General features: G+C 40.8%; 1 protein-coding gene across 2 annotated transcripts in view; it reads right to left on the reverse strand.

Annotated features, from left to right (window-relative positions):
* CERS6 (ceramide synthase 6) overlaps positions 1-15541 on the reverse strand; it is a 1480586-nt gene that overhangs the window by 1318802 nt on the left and 146243 nt on the right. The gene's annotated exons all lie outside the window — the stretch shown is intronic.

Consider the following 15541-nt stretch of genomic DNA (forward strand, 5'->3'; position numbering starts at 1 on the left):
GGACCAAGTAGCTTCCAAAATGTCCTTACTGGCCACCTCTCTTAAGAAAAGCAGCAGAGGTTGTGTAATGTGTCCTCAGAATCTGGAGGCTTCTTACCATGATGGCTGTAGCAAGAGATACAGTGGGAAATCCATTTGGAAATTGTTTGTTTTGAAACCGGTCTCCCTCAGAGCTACTGACAAAATGTTGTTCTGACTTCCTGACATTCTTGGCTCTGTCAAAGTAGTAACGCAGATGTCTGTGCATATCCAAAGTATGAATGATCGCTTCTCCCTTGTTTTGAGGGTTAGGAAAGAATGTGGCAAGTGTATGGTCTGGTTTAAAGAAACCTGTCACCACCATGAACATAAAGGAAGGATTGTTCCCAAGAGATACTCTGTCTGGATGAAAAATGATGAAACATTCCACACACACATACAAGAGCCTAAAGCTCTGAAACCCTTATGGCTGAGGTAATGGCTAGTATGAAAACAGTCTTCCAGGTAAGGAATTTTTTTATATCTGCAGAAGCCGCTGACTTGAAGGGTGGGAAAGGTGGGCTTCACAAGTATGACACAATTCCCAGGGGTAACAGGAGGTTTTCTGGGAGGCTTGATGTGAACAAATCCTCAGAGAAACTGTTTTATGAGGGGTTGTGAAAAGAGAAGGCCGAGAAAGGAGAGAAGGGAGATAGGCAGAAATAGCTGAAGCATGGATTTTTATACAGCAGTTAGTCCTCTGTTAAACAGGTTACACAAGTATGACAGGATCAAAGGATCTAAGCTTGATGTGGGTTTTGTTCCTTTTGTCTGCACCATACAAGTTCAAAGGCTCATAGGCGTGTACTAGGCTAATGGCCCTGGGGCCTTTACAAGCCTAGCCATAGGACTACCCTGGCACAGTGCCACCCGACCTTCATTCCCAGTGCCTCTGTAGAGTAGTCACTGGAGTTATCCCCGGGATGAATTTTCTGTTTCCCATCCACTCATCAACATTTCTCTTGAAGAGGGTCAGCGAGGTGCTTTGCTTGACATGTATGGGAAGTCTGTTCCATAGCATGGGCAGTCTCTGGGTTATGAACCTGTCCTCTCTAGCATGTTCTGTTAATTGTGGTAATGAGGTCGAGGTCTCTGGAGCATCTGGTGCGGAGGGATTGGGATTTCATTAGATGTAGCATTTCTAACAGAGCTGGGTCAGACAGGGCTTTGTACGTTAAGCAGAGATTGTGTCTAAGTAGGCGATATGATACAGAGAATAGTTGGAGTTTTTTTGAGTCTGTCCATACAGGACAAGTGTTTAAGGCCTAGGATCCTCTTTGAGAGGTACGTTTGCGGCCTCTCCAGTTGTTGCAGGTGTCTACTGAGATACATGCCAAATGGGGCATTGTACTCAATGACTGGCCTAATGAGGGAAGAGTAGAGGTAGACAATGACCTCTTTCTTCCTGGATGCAAAACCCTTAGTAATGAGATGTGCCACATAGAAGGACTTTCTGACCACAGTGGCAATGTTGTGATCAAAAGAGAGGTTGCTGTCAACCTGTGTTCCCAGATCTCTTATAACACCTTCTGTGTTTAGTGGACTACCATCAATGTGGTAATGCATGGGAACCGGGTTTTTCCCAAAGGGGATGACAACACATTTTGTGGCATTGAGCTTAAGGCCATGGTTCTGACACCAGTCGTTGGTCTCAGTGAGGCCATTCTGTAGGATGTAAACATCACTTGGGGAGTTAATAATAGCTCCCAACTTGCAATCGTCTGTGAACTTTGTCAGCCAGAGCCCCTTTGTGTTGGCCTGGACTTCAGAGAAGTAGACACCAAACAGGAGAGGACCCAGGACCGAACCCTGTGGGACTCTACTCATGACTAGTTAGCAGTCTGACTTGGAATCAGCTACTTTCACACTATGGGTTCTCTCTGTGAGCCAGTTTGCAACCCACCTAGTGATATAGGTGTTGATGCCAAGCTTAGTGAGTTTTTCTATGATTCCTGAGTGAGGAATGGTATCAAAAGCCTTGGCCAGATCAAGGTAGGCTGTATGAACCACCTTGCCTTCATCCACACCTCTGGTGACCGACTCAAAGAAGTCGACCAAGTTGAGCAGGCATGATCTACCCTTCACAAAACCAAACTGTGTGGGATCCAGAGTTTGGAGATTCCCTATATCCTTGTTCATTAGGTCCATGATGATGTGTTCCATAGCTTTGCATATCAGACTCATCAGGCTAATGGGGCGATAGTTCCCAGGGTCTGTAGTCGCTCCTCCTTTGTGGAGAGGGATGACTGTACCAGTGCACTATTCCGTAGGGACAAAGCCCGAGGTGAGACTGATTGAACAGGGCACACAGGTGAGGTGCCAGTTCACTCTATAGTTCACGTAGAACACAACCAGGGATATTGTCAGGTCCCATAGAAGCTGTAAACTTGGCTGTGGACAGTGGTTTTTTAACCTATGCAGCAGTAATACTGGTGCCTGGCAATCTACTGGCATTGTGATTGGTCCTTTGTGGGGGAGAGAGGGGTAAAGTTGGCACCGAATCTGTCGGCCAGTATATTGGCAATATCTGTTGGCTTGGTATAGGAGGTACCATTGTGCAGTAGCTCAAAGCAAATCTAGGTATTGCCGTGGAGGTTCTTTACATAACTATAGAAGGCCTTGTGGTTGTCTTTACTATCCACTGCAATTCTGTTTTCATAGCTAGCTTTAGAGGATTTGATGAGGGATCTTAACTTTTTGTGGAGACTGATAAGGGAATTTTTCCAGTCTTGGGACTTCACCTTAATCTGCATCAGTATCCTCCTTTTGTTGTAGAGTTTGTTTATGGCAGGGGACAACCAGATTGGCTTCCTTTTTTTGGAGGAGTGGGTCTTGGTTCTATTGGGTATGGAGAGATCCATGCATCTGTGTATGTATTTGTACAGTGCATTGGTATATGACTCTGCTGTCACCCAACTATTCTCCATTTGCTTGGATGCCATGAAGTTAGCCACCTCTGTTTTAGGAACCCAAAGTTAGCTTTGGAGAAGGTTTTCATGGTGGTTACCTTTGTGGGTGGGGGTGGGAGGGATGTGGATTTCCAAGGTGATTAGTTTGTGTTTGGATCTAACCAGGGAGGAGCTAACTACTGGTGAAGAGCAATGGTCGCCCATGTTAGTAATAACCAGGTCAAGGACACTGCTACATCTGGTATGGGTAAGAATGAGCTGGTCCAGGGCACTGGAATTAATGAACTCGAGGAAACATTGGGCAAGTGTATTGGTACATGATGTGGTCACTTTGTGCCTATCAGGGTAATTGTACTACTACCTGGTCCAGGGCATTGGAATTAATGAACTCCAGGAAACGTTGGGCAAGTGTATTGGTACATGAGTAGTTTACCCAGTTAATGGAGGGGTAGTTGAAGTTGCCTAGTAAGAGGGTGTTAGGTTCGACCCTAATATTCTTCAGGGTGCTTAGGAATGTGGAGTGCGAGTCTTGGGACATGGTTGGGGACCTATAGCAGGCTACAACCTGAATCGCTGTCTTACCCAATCTTAGCTGCACCTGAATTATCTCTGATGTGTTATGTTGGGCTACCCGTCTCGAGCTTCGGTCCAAGTTTTGGGGCCAAAAGTTGTGGAATGAGTTGTAGCCTGATAGTGCAGGGGTGCTTTCTGCTGCCTTGAACCAGGTTTCTGTTACAGCACAAATGTCGATGTTCTCCATTTTAAGGAGTACTTCAAGCGAGTGCATTTTGAGATCGAGACTTCTAGTGTTGAGCAGCATGACCCTCAGATTGCATTTGTTTGTAGCTTTTACAGGGGTAATTTGGTCTTTGGAACACCACATAAAAAAGGCACTATAGGAGTGGCAAGAGCCTTGGCCAGTATCTGGAAGCCCAGCGGTGACAGATGCAGGCCATCTCTGGCAAAGCATCGAGGTCTGTCAATCATGTCAGCCCAGGCAGACAGATACTGGATCCCTTTAGAATGACACCAGAAACTTAGCCAATATTTGAAAACAATCTAATGAATCTTTCACATTCGGCAGAGTAAGACTTCCTGCTTGTCAGGGAGAGACTCCTTCCAGGGGATCAAGGTATCGTCCAAGTTGTTAATTTGAGTGTGTGCAGGTTGGAGTGTATGATTCTGCCCTTATTCTGCATTAACAGGTCCTCCCTCTGTGGCAGCAGACATGGTTCCGTGTTGGTTAAACTGAGCAAAAGGAGGTACCACTGCTGCCTCAGCCAGTCTGGGGCTATTAGCATTACCCTTGGCCCTTCTTCCCTGACTTTCTGCAGTACCCTGGGTAGCGAGGGTATTGGGGGAAAGGCATAGAGGAATAGGTCTGTCCAAGGGAAGTGCCACGTAGGAGACATGATTGCTCCCTGCTAGGTCCCAGGAGGTGGGATCTCACAGGCCTATTGGGATCTGTTTGCCATAGGCTTGGCCACTGGTGTCATCTTTGGCCTCTTTCCCTACAAGGTCTCCTTTGTCTAGGTTAGACTGGATGTGCTGGAAAGGACCAGTGTTTAAAGGGCAATTTCTTCTGAACTGAGGAGGGTGGACCTGAAGGAAGTTGTTGATCATTTGCATGGACTTTGCCTTATCTTCTATTTTCTTAAGCACATTGTCAGCCTTAGAACCAAAAAAAAGGTCTTTGTCCAAGGGGGCATCTACGAGACTGGATTTGACATGTTCAGGAAGGGACTGCTCCCTCAGCCAGGCATGCCTTCTAATGATGGATCCTGTGGCTGCTGCTATGCTGGAAGCTTCCAAGGCATCATAGCTACAGGACAGGGAGAGCTTAGCCACTTGAGAGCAGGATTTGCATAAATCCAGTAATTCCTTTGAGAGGGCCTTATTTCCAGTCCTAATCAGTTTTTGCTTCAACGTGACAAAAATGGCTTCCTGGTATTTCGCCATGTAAAACTGCCATTTCAAAGCCCTCATAACAAGAGTAGCAAAGGTGTAGACTTTCTTTCCAAATCTGTCCAAGGCTCTGCTTTCCTTGTCTGTTGGTAAAGGATTTTTGGAAGAACTAGCTTTTGCTCCCTTACGGCCATGGGCCACCACTTCAGGATCTGCCACAGGGTTCTTAAAAAGGTGCTTGTGAGAATCTAAAACACTGTAAAATCTGTCAGGTTTCTGAGGGGAAAAGGGAAGGGAGATTGGTTGTAATAAGGAATCCAAAAAGACAGCGGTGGAAGACTAAGACTGGGACGAATGGCAAGGGGCTTATGTTCAGGGAGACTGAGGAATTCCCTAACCCTCTTCTTGGATTGAGTGTAGTACTGAGCTCCCCATTTGAAGTGCTCCCTAGGGGTGTGTATGGTTTCCCCAAAGGAAATATCCTTGGGGGAACCAAGGCAATGGTTTCCTCAGAATCAGATTACCCAAAGGAAGCAATAGAAACAACCTACTCAAAAGGTGGATTCATCAATATCAAAATCATCCTCAGAAGTAAAGGAGTCAGAAAACTCCTGGGATGAAATACACCTCTTTCTTTTACCATGGAATGTTTCAGGTGGAGGATGGCATCTGGATCTGATCAAGGAAATCAAATCCTCAGCCAACCTCCCTAGATCGTGTTTGTATTCCTGACACTGGCAGCCAGTTAGGCCTATGCTGTGGAAGGAGGGTGTGGGTTTCTTGTGAATGCCTTAGGCTTAGATCTATGGACAAATTCTGCACTAATAGTTGGACATGGACAAACAACAGACTCCTATGGGTGGTAAGCCAAGGCAATCTCTTGACAATGTGAAGAGCTGTCGTTCATTTTAAAATGGTAGTCAGAAGCCGGAAAATGCAAAGAGGCCCCAAACCTAAATGACGAGCCAAGTCCTTCAGCTTGTAAAAAGCAGAGGGACCTGGAGGCATATCAGACTCTGAATGGGTCTTGAAAGAGCCCTGCATCACCCCTCAGTCACCAAAGCAGGCTACGAAAGTGCATCACCTTCCTCGACAATCACAAACTTGGAGGACTGGCCAACAGAGAGTGTCATCTGAGGGCCTAAATCTCAAGAACTTCTTTTTTTGGCAAATGACTTCAGGTCGACTGGTAGATGACATGGTAATCGAGGGCCCTGATGACTTGCTAAAATGTTTAGCTAGAATCTCAACCCTATACCCAACAGCTCTACTATTAAAGTGAGCACAGAACTGATCGTTATGAACATCATGTCCTGAGCCTAAAGAAGTTGCACAAAAAGAAAGACAGTCTTGGTGTGGTATCTGTTTGGTGCAGAGGAGACAGTTATTAACTTTTTTGTGACATTAGTCATAAATCACATGTGAAGTTCCCCAATAGAGTACTTGGCTTTAGACATCTTCTTCCTGTGGTGCAGACAGACTGATACAGTGACTGGCTCTCTGCTTTGGGCTCCAGTGACAAGAAAGAAATGAGGTCATGGCGCCAGCCATATCCAGATGTAGTGACATCAGGCAGGGCATCCACCAGCTGTAGGAGGAGGGAAAAAATTCTCTGGTAGTCAGATCAGCCATGAGATCCATGGAAGGAAGGAAATCCTACAAGTCAGGAATGCAACAGTGATGCATGAAGATCATCTATGCCTGGTCCCTAGAGAAATGCTATCAAACAGTAAACTCGGTTCTTTAAACTGTGAACTACAGACTCCAGGAAACCCAGCTGATAATTACACGTCTTCCCAGGTTCAGGTCATCGGCACTGTAACCTGATGTGGTCACTTTGTGCCTATCAGGGTAATTGTACTACTATTATACTGCTGTGTCTATACCTACAACAGAAGGAAACAAAGTTGACTTAGACCATTGTAATGTGAGTGTTCAAGGAAGAACCTTCATGTGGAAATGGCCTTGTAATGCAGAAAGATGCTGCCACTAAGCCTAACACACACATGAACACTGCATTAAGGAATTGGTGTACCACTTTCAGAATGGACTGTATTCATTCAAGGGATAGAAATAATTGGCGTATAGTGAGTTTATGGAACAGCCTATAAATGTTGAGGCCTGTATTTGAGCAAACTGGTTTATTACAACACTAAGTCCCTCAAAGAATGACATCAATCTAATGAAGGAGTCCTATCATCAAACTAGACAGTCTTGCGATGGGGCGGGGAGCAGCCAGTCATCTGAATAAGGAACAATTATTTTCTTCATAAAGACAAGCAAGCCATGACTAATGCCATGCACTTCATGAACACCTCGGCAGTTTTGGCAACTCCAAAATAATGTCTCTAAAACAGTGATGGTGAACCTTTTGAGCTTGGTGTGTCAAAAATTTGGAAAATGCCTATCTTGACTCTGTTGGCGTGTCACCCCCCCCCCCCACCTCCCCAAACAAAAGAGAAACAATTCTTTATTTTTTTTAAATAAATGAATATGTAAAGTTTAATCATGTGTGCTATTATGTATAATAAAATTAAAGAAAAATCAGTGTCTTACAATTCTAGAAAACATAATGCACACTGATAATTGGGCTTAAAACAGTGCACCAAAAATTATCCTACTTTTAATAGTAATTTTGAATTGAACTAAAAAAATTTGGAACATATTGCATTTGATTTGATTAACATAAATTACTGACTTTTTTGTTGCTGAGTTTTAATGGATAAGTGCAGGGTCACATATTTCTTGTATTTTTGTTCATTCAGTTTCTTTGGTAACTCGGGTGTTGGTGAACACTGGTGTGTCACGTTTGACACAAGTGTCACAGGTTCGCCATCACAATCTAAAACATAGAAGCCAAGTGGCTTTGGAAGCCAACAGATTCCCCTGGCAATTTGGTTGGTAACGGAGAAGGAAGCTGACCGAGTTTTTTACAATCTAAAACATACTAATCAGTTTCCCTTAGAAAGTGAAATCTTACATGTAAGTGTGACATCTTCAGATCTAAAGACTACACTCCGTTTCACTGTAACGGATGTGGAATAATGGAGTGAAGGGTGACCATGTTAAAGAACTCCTTCAGAATGATATGGTTTAATCAATGAAGTCTCTGAAAAAAAACATTTATTTCTTGACAGCACTTGCTAGTAGTCAATTTTCAGGCCAGCCCAGAGTGTACATAATGGAAAATGTTAACACACTACAGTGAGCAGACACTGATCAAAAAAACATGAACACAGATTAATATAGGTGAATATATCAAAAAATCTTGGCAATAGTCTTTTTTTTTTTTTTTTGGAGACAGTAAAATTGTGCTTATGTAGCCAGATGGGATTGCACACGGCTGTACAACATTTTGCTTAATCTTTTTCTTCAAGGGCCACTCTAAACATACTGCAGTTACTGTTCAGAAGGTCAATCTCAGATCATTCCTCGGTGGAAGATTAACAGGTAAAAGTGCTACATTTTTTTTCTTTTTGGTGCTTGTGGAACTTTGTGGCTTCGTTTCTCACTTTAAAGACATTACTTTGTCTATGAAACAATGCGAGTTAGCAAATAAAATTGTGTATGTTAGTATTGGGTACAATATGCTACTGTTAGTTCGGTAATCCACATTTTGTCATCACTTTGGGCAAGCCTGATGTTTGGAGTATATCCAATTTAGTTTATTTGATAAAGGATAACCAACTAGGCATTTTGCATTGGGGCAACATTTTTAATGCAAAACAGCACAAAGCCAGAAGTAAAATCTGCTGCGACTCCAGGAGCAATGCAACAAATAAAGTTGGGAAATAAAATCTACTTTTAGGTTATGTAAGTGTTTTACATTTATCTTGATGCGTCATTTCTCTGCACAACTAGCACTGCTGTGACATTTGTATTTCTGCAAAGGACCTTGCATTGCAGTTCCATATTTTCAATTAGTATCCTTTGTGGCTAAGCTGTGGAATACAGAACTAAATGTTTATGGAGTGCTAACTTCCTGCACAAGCCTAGTGCTTGAAGTCTGTTTCAGACTACGTGGTTAACAAACAAAACACAGTGACAAAGCATGTTTTGTAAGATGATGTATTCAATATGCAACAATGCAAGGCAGTGGAAAGAAATTACTGTGGTGTTTGCAAACAAACTCTATGCCACATATATAAATTATTCTAAAGGTCTTTGTATCTGGATTCATTATTATTTCCAGCCAAGAGAATTTGGTGGTTAACCCATGGCACATGGTGTTACTTTTGCAAATCTAGACTCTATGCACAATTTTGCTAACATTATTCTAGCTACTACAATGGCAAAAGGAGCTACTGCAATAACTAATCTTTGCAAACACAAAAGCAACTATAGTTGTTCTCTTACATACTCCCAAAATGAAAAAGTTAGCAAATGTGTTTCTTCAAATATTCATACAAAGACTGCCAGATTTCAGTTTCTATGGAAAGGGAAAGCAACATGATATTAAATTAGGACAACTGCTATTTTTTTTATTATGATACAAGAATGCAAATGTGTCCAAGTGTAAGCCATTATATCAAGGTCAGTTTTAGGTCAGTTGGACCCTTTTGGCCAAATAAGGCCCCACTCCCTCAGGAGACCCCTCACTAGGCATTTTGATCCCCCTCCAAGGAATAACGTTTAGTGACTACTCTAAATTATACTTGCATGCAATCCTATCTGCTGCTTGTTCTGTCCCAGGATATGGCTGGAAAAGATCTGCATGTATTAGTCCATTTGCCCAGTTTAACAAATAATTAAATAAAAATAAATTTTCAGAAATACTTGTAAGTTGGGTAGTGTGTTAGCAATGGCATTAAGGAGAGGCCTGAGATCATCATTATTATTATTATTACAGAGTATTCTGATGAATTTCAACAGTTTACATGGTGTTGTGGAAACCTGTTGATTGTAACAATGTATGACAATTAACTTGGCAAGGAGCTCCAATCATTCAGAGCAACTGTGGGAGATGTTTGGAAGCCTACGAAGGAAAAGAGTAGTAAAACAAGATGAGAACATACAACGGTGCTTAGAAAATGTCCATGCTTTTTTGCCCTCCCCCTTCTTTCCTCAACTATTAAGTGCTGACTCAACTGTCCAGTGCATCCTCTCATCTGAGAGCATTGGGCATGAGAGGCAAGAGTTGGGGATTGTGAATAATCACATGATTTTACCAGGTTCCTTGTTCCAAATTGAGCCTGCTTGCTAGTAGCATGGTCAACTTGGTTTCTGCAGCACCTCTAAGAAACCCTGGAGTGTGTGTAGTACTTTATTTACAAAGATTGTTTACTTTTTTAAAATGCGTTTATTTTTTTGAAATTCATTTAAAGACTGTCACCCAAGATAGAACATTGATCCACCCAAGAACTGTCATACTAAGAAGGATGGAAACATAACCAAAGAAACAACACATTTTAATCAATATCAGTGCAACAGTGGCAATACTAAGTTAAACATGCAGAAATGTACAAGTTAAGACAATATATGTACCATAAAATTAATACAGACACAAGTAGATATGTAATAATTCAGTCAGTAAAATCAGTACGATGAGTACCTGTACACTGTCATATCATATAGTCTGTTTCTAGGGAGAAAAAATACACACAAAAAGTATTTGTAGTAATATTACTGTTGGGCATGGGATGTGAAAGTCAGTGAAGGTATGTATCAAATCTGAGGAAGAAAGGAAAGTAGGGAGACAGAAGAGAGTGAGTAAAACAAGAAGAAATACTGGAGTGGGGGAGACAAGGCCAAAGTGTGCTGTTATCTCCTACCTAGGTTCAGGACATCTGGGTAACACTAGAGGAGTTTGGGAACATATTTAGTGGCAAGTCAGAATGAGCCCACATAATTAAACACCATGTAGTCACAGGACCTTAGTGCCCATCAAACAGGTGCCTTATTATGTGCCTGAATGAGTTAAGCAGATGTTGAGAGGAATTGCATGAGATGTTGAATACGGGGGTAATCACGAAATCCAGTAGTTTACTTCTGTTTAAAAACGTGTCTTATGACAAAATATAAGCTAATAAATGTATTGTTTTACTTTCAATATGTAAGAAAAGCAGATTTCCTTATACACAATTTGAATATTTGTCCAGGAAGCCAGCACATGGAGAAAAAAAGATTTGCAGTGATATGTAGAGAAGGGATCAGCTGAGGTCCTCATCAAAATGATCCAAATTGGGCGCTACAGTTGCTAAGGCCATTCCTGCATTATATCAGTACCTGTGGTAAAATGAGGAGTAAGGATTTCATATAGTGTGCCTTAGCAACCAGTAACTATCATGTCTTGTAGAAAAAAGTGGCACAAGACCAAAAATTCATTGATGTTTTTCAGTACTGCGGTGTGATTATTATATTTCAGCTATTTTTTAAACTTTTTTTTAATTTAGAGCTTTTCCAGTATAGTTCATCATGAGATAATATGGCTAGCACTGGGAATTCACCTTTAACCTCAAACTTAATAAGCTTAATTATTGTGTCGCTGTAAAAGAATTAACTCCACTATAATCTTCCACCTGTAGTATGCAACATGATATTAAGTCCATAATATCTACTTTATATGGTACAGTATCTCATTTTCAAGAAGATGAAAAAATAATATCAGTACCAGACGATGGCCATAACACCATGTCCTACAGTATATCTGTTACATTCCCCTACTAAGGCAATTAAAGGGCATTACATCTTTGGAGGGTATGTCAAGAGGAGATAACCTTAAACAGTGCAAGGTAATGACCATCAACTAAACAACAATATGGAAGAAACAATTAAAGAACTTTTCACACAAGTAGCTGGCCCCAAAGTGTTCTATACTTATGTGACAGACCATTTACACAGAGTTCTAGGACCCCACCCCAGGACAACCTACACACACACACACACACACACACACACACACACACACACACACACACACACACACACACACACACACACAACTTCTTAAAAAATATATAGCATTTGTTCTACTTTGAAGCCACTCCACAAAAATCATTTTTTGTTTTTCGACTACACCCAAATTGCAACTTTCACATATTCAATAAATAAAAACTGTTTTGATTTACTTGCATTTAAATTCTGTAGTTCACCAATATTTTGAGCAGTTTTAGTTCTGCGTACAATGCTGTCTTTATAGTTCCTAGTGAGTTACTGTTTCTTTAAATTCTTCCTAAACTGTAATTAACATGAAGAAGTAAAGGAACATAATTAAGGCTACACTCTTACAACGTGGAAAGAAAACTACTTGTATAAATCCCATTGGCGTATTACTTTGCACAGCCTTTTCACATATCTTATATTAATCAAGTATGCAGACTACACTGAATGTTTGGGGCTAGTGTCACACAGGATCCAATAAGTGAATTAGCACCTGCTTTATCTTTTTCCAAAGTGGGTCACTGCCGGTCTGCCCTGCATACTCCTGAGCTTTTCAATGTCTAGTAAGATAACTAACTAGAGTCTATTGCACTCAACGAATGCTCCTGTTCTCTTAAGAATTGCTAGTCAACAACTATTTTACTTCATTTGTAAGACCAACTGTGTACGTCATGGAGGACAAAAAAAAAAAAAAAGACTTCTTTTGGAATGAAGAGTGCAAAAGTATGAGTCTACTCATTAGTGTGTTAGATGCACTTTTTAAATGAGTTAATATCCAAATTTTAAATATGTGCTACATTTTTTCAAGCAACAAGGGGCTCATGATTTCTGTGCAAGTCCCAAATTCCTCTCTCCCCAATTACTTCACAACTTGTGAGTTTAGAGGTTTGGTTCTGCAACATCTTTGAGGAATCTATTATGGATCTGGCGAGTGCTGTGTGATAATCTCTTGCAACACTATTCTGTGTAGTTTGTGTGTGTGTGTGTGTGTGTGTGTGTGTGTGTGTGTGTGTGTGTGTGTAAGGAATGGAAATGACTAAAAAGTTAGAGGTATTATTGAATTAGTAGATGCTTCCTCTTTGAGCCACTTGACATAATACATATATTTTGAAGTTTTTACATATTCTACGCTAAAATATTTATTAAGCAGATTTCCTTGTTTTGACATTTCAGAACACAGGATTTCTATAAAATTATGGCAGCGACCTGTTAGCTAGTTTAAGATTCTGCAAACAGGTACACCTGTGGTATAGCCTAGACTAATAGGCCTACCCAATAAATATTCATTGGCTGCTGGCTCCATTCAGTGATAAGCTGGATACTTTTATAGGGGCATCTGCATTACCTTGAGTGGTCATACTTGTATGTCTGGAATTTAAAAGGCACAACAATGTAGCTACAGGGCCTATAAACAAGCCACAGAAATAGTTAATTCTTTATCCCTAATAAATGTTCTCCTGCTTGGCTGTGTCAGGATATGATGACACTAGATTTCCAAGATGTCTGCATACTGATCACCAGCTTAATTTCAACTACTCCAGTGTGAAATCAGAAACTAGGATAATGTGCCAGTGAAAAACTGTCACCTTTGTTAAAAATTCAGTTACTAGCTAGAAAATCACGGCCTGGATGCCAGAAAAGAAGAAATGTAGAGAACCTGAAAGTCAACCAGAAAAGGCGAAGGGAAAATCTTACCTGGGAAGAATCCTGCAGCTGTTCAGTAAAAAGCAGTTCAAGCTACAGCTTTTGGTACAAGACATGGCTATCACTAATTTAAATGAAAAATAAATAAAATATACTCAGATATGATTAAAATAAATGAAACATTGAAAGAAGGTGAAATAACAAAAGGTTGGAAATAATAGAAGTTTTAACTAGTTATTCAGATGAACGGATAAATTTATTTTATTTATGTATTTGACATTTGTTGACCAGGTTAGTCCAGCTGGGCAATAGCCCTTTTTCTGTGGAGACCCGAGGAGAAAAGCTCCACATACATATCTATGTGACTAATGAAGTACATATACATCATATATAGCTACATTAACAATAGTTACTAAGGGTAAAAACAAGAGAGTTTACAATAATAGACATGATAATACAAATGAATAAGTACATCAAAGTGAATACATAGTCAAAAATGTACATACGTCAGCAGAAATTACATTCATCATCAGAATCAGCTAAAAAGCTGCAGAGGATAGAACTAGTAAGGGTAATACAGTAAAACACTAGTGGAGAAGAAGGGGAATGAGAAGAAGGCAGAGAGGAGTAAAGGTCAGTCGGGGGGGGGGGGGCGATTGCACTGACATAGCCATATAGTAAATGTATTTTTACAGCATTTCTGAGCTGGTGTTTAGACTTAGTAGTTTGAATTTCCAAAAGAAAGTTTATTCCAACTCTCAGCTGAGGAATAGCTGTAAAGGTTCTTGGCAATTTTAATTTTTGGGTTATATAGTGAGAAGATGATGTTCTGAGCTCCAAAGTGTTCTAAGTGGGGAGTAGGGGGATATGATAGAGGAAATACTAGGACAGAAAGAGGGCTGGTACAGTACAGAATGAATTATCTGAATCTGAGGGAGGAGAAGGTTATGGGGGAAACTCTAACCAGTTTAGTTTCCTGAGTGCTAAGCAGTGGTGGGAATGGTAAGGGAGTTCAGCAGCAAATTTGGCCACCTTATTGTAAGTGGACTCAAGTTTAGAAAGAAGTGTGATTTGTAAGTTGCTATGAATCTGAGAGCCATAGAGGAGGGCTGGGAGTAGGTAGGCATTGGCAAGGGCTAACCTGGCTTTACTGGATAAGAATGTTTTATTCCTATAGAGGAGTCAAGTGTTTGGTGGGTTTTCTTAATGTTACTAAGAACAAGAACATGTAGGTCAAATTTCAGCTGATCGTCAATAATAACCCCAAGAAGTTTGGTGTGAGTTTCTACTGTGTATATTGTTAAGGGAAGAGATTGAGAAAGAAAGAGGATTCATATTTTTTGGGACAAAGAGCAAAAGATTAGTCTTCTTTGGGTTTAGAATTATGTGGTTTTGTTAAAGCCAGTTTTCGATAAACAAGGATAAGTTTTGAGTTGAAGTATATAGTTCAGAGAGCGCATTGGCCAAGGTGATAACTGTGGTGTCATCAGCATATTGTACCACTGATGACAAAGGTGTGGAGGTAGACAGCTGATTGGTAAAAATATTAAAAAGTAGTGGGCCCAGAATAGAACTTTGGGGAACCCCCATATTTATAGGAAGTTCACGGAACATAGCAGAGCCATTTAACAGATTGGAAGAGAATACTAAGGTAGGTAGAGAACCAGGACATAGTAGAAGTAGATTGGTTTAGTTCACAGAGTTTATTTAAAAGAATGGGTGAGAGACAGTGTCAAAAGCTTTAGAGAGGTCAAAAAAGAGGCAAGAGACTAATTCATTCTGATCTCTGGCTTGTGAGATGGTGTTAATGAAGGAAATGAGGGCGATAGAGGTGCTATGACTTGGGCAAAAGCCATGCTGGGTGGTGGTAATTAAGTTTTCTTGTATGATGTGTTGCACGATTGGTTTGTGTACACATTTTTTCAAGATTTTAGAGAGAGGTGAAAGAATTGCAATGAGCTTAAAGTTAGAGAGTTCAGTACAGTTGCCACCTTTATGTATGGGTAGGGTATAGATTTTTTTTTCCAAATAGTAGGGACTTCAGTAATGGACCGGTTAATGGGAATAGATATAGGAAGAGCGAGAGAGTTAGCTGCTTTCTGGAGAAAGAGAGGAGGGAGACCATCGGTAGAGAGGGAGCAGGGCTTGAGTTTAAGAAGGAGGGATTTGATGTAGTTAGTAGACAG

This window comes from Protopterus annectens, chromosome 6.part1 (genome assembly GCF_019279795.1).
Source record: "Protopterus annectens isolate FY-2018-M chromosome 6.part1, PAN1.0, whole genome shotgun sequence".
Lineage (NCBI taxonomy): Eukaryota > Metazoa > Chordata > Ceratodontiformes > Protopteridae > Protopterus > Protopterus annectens.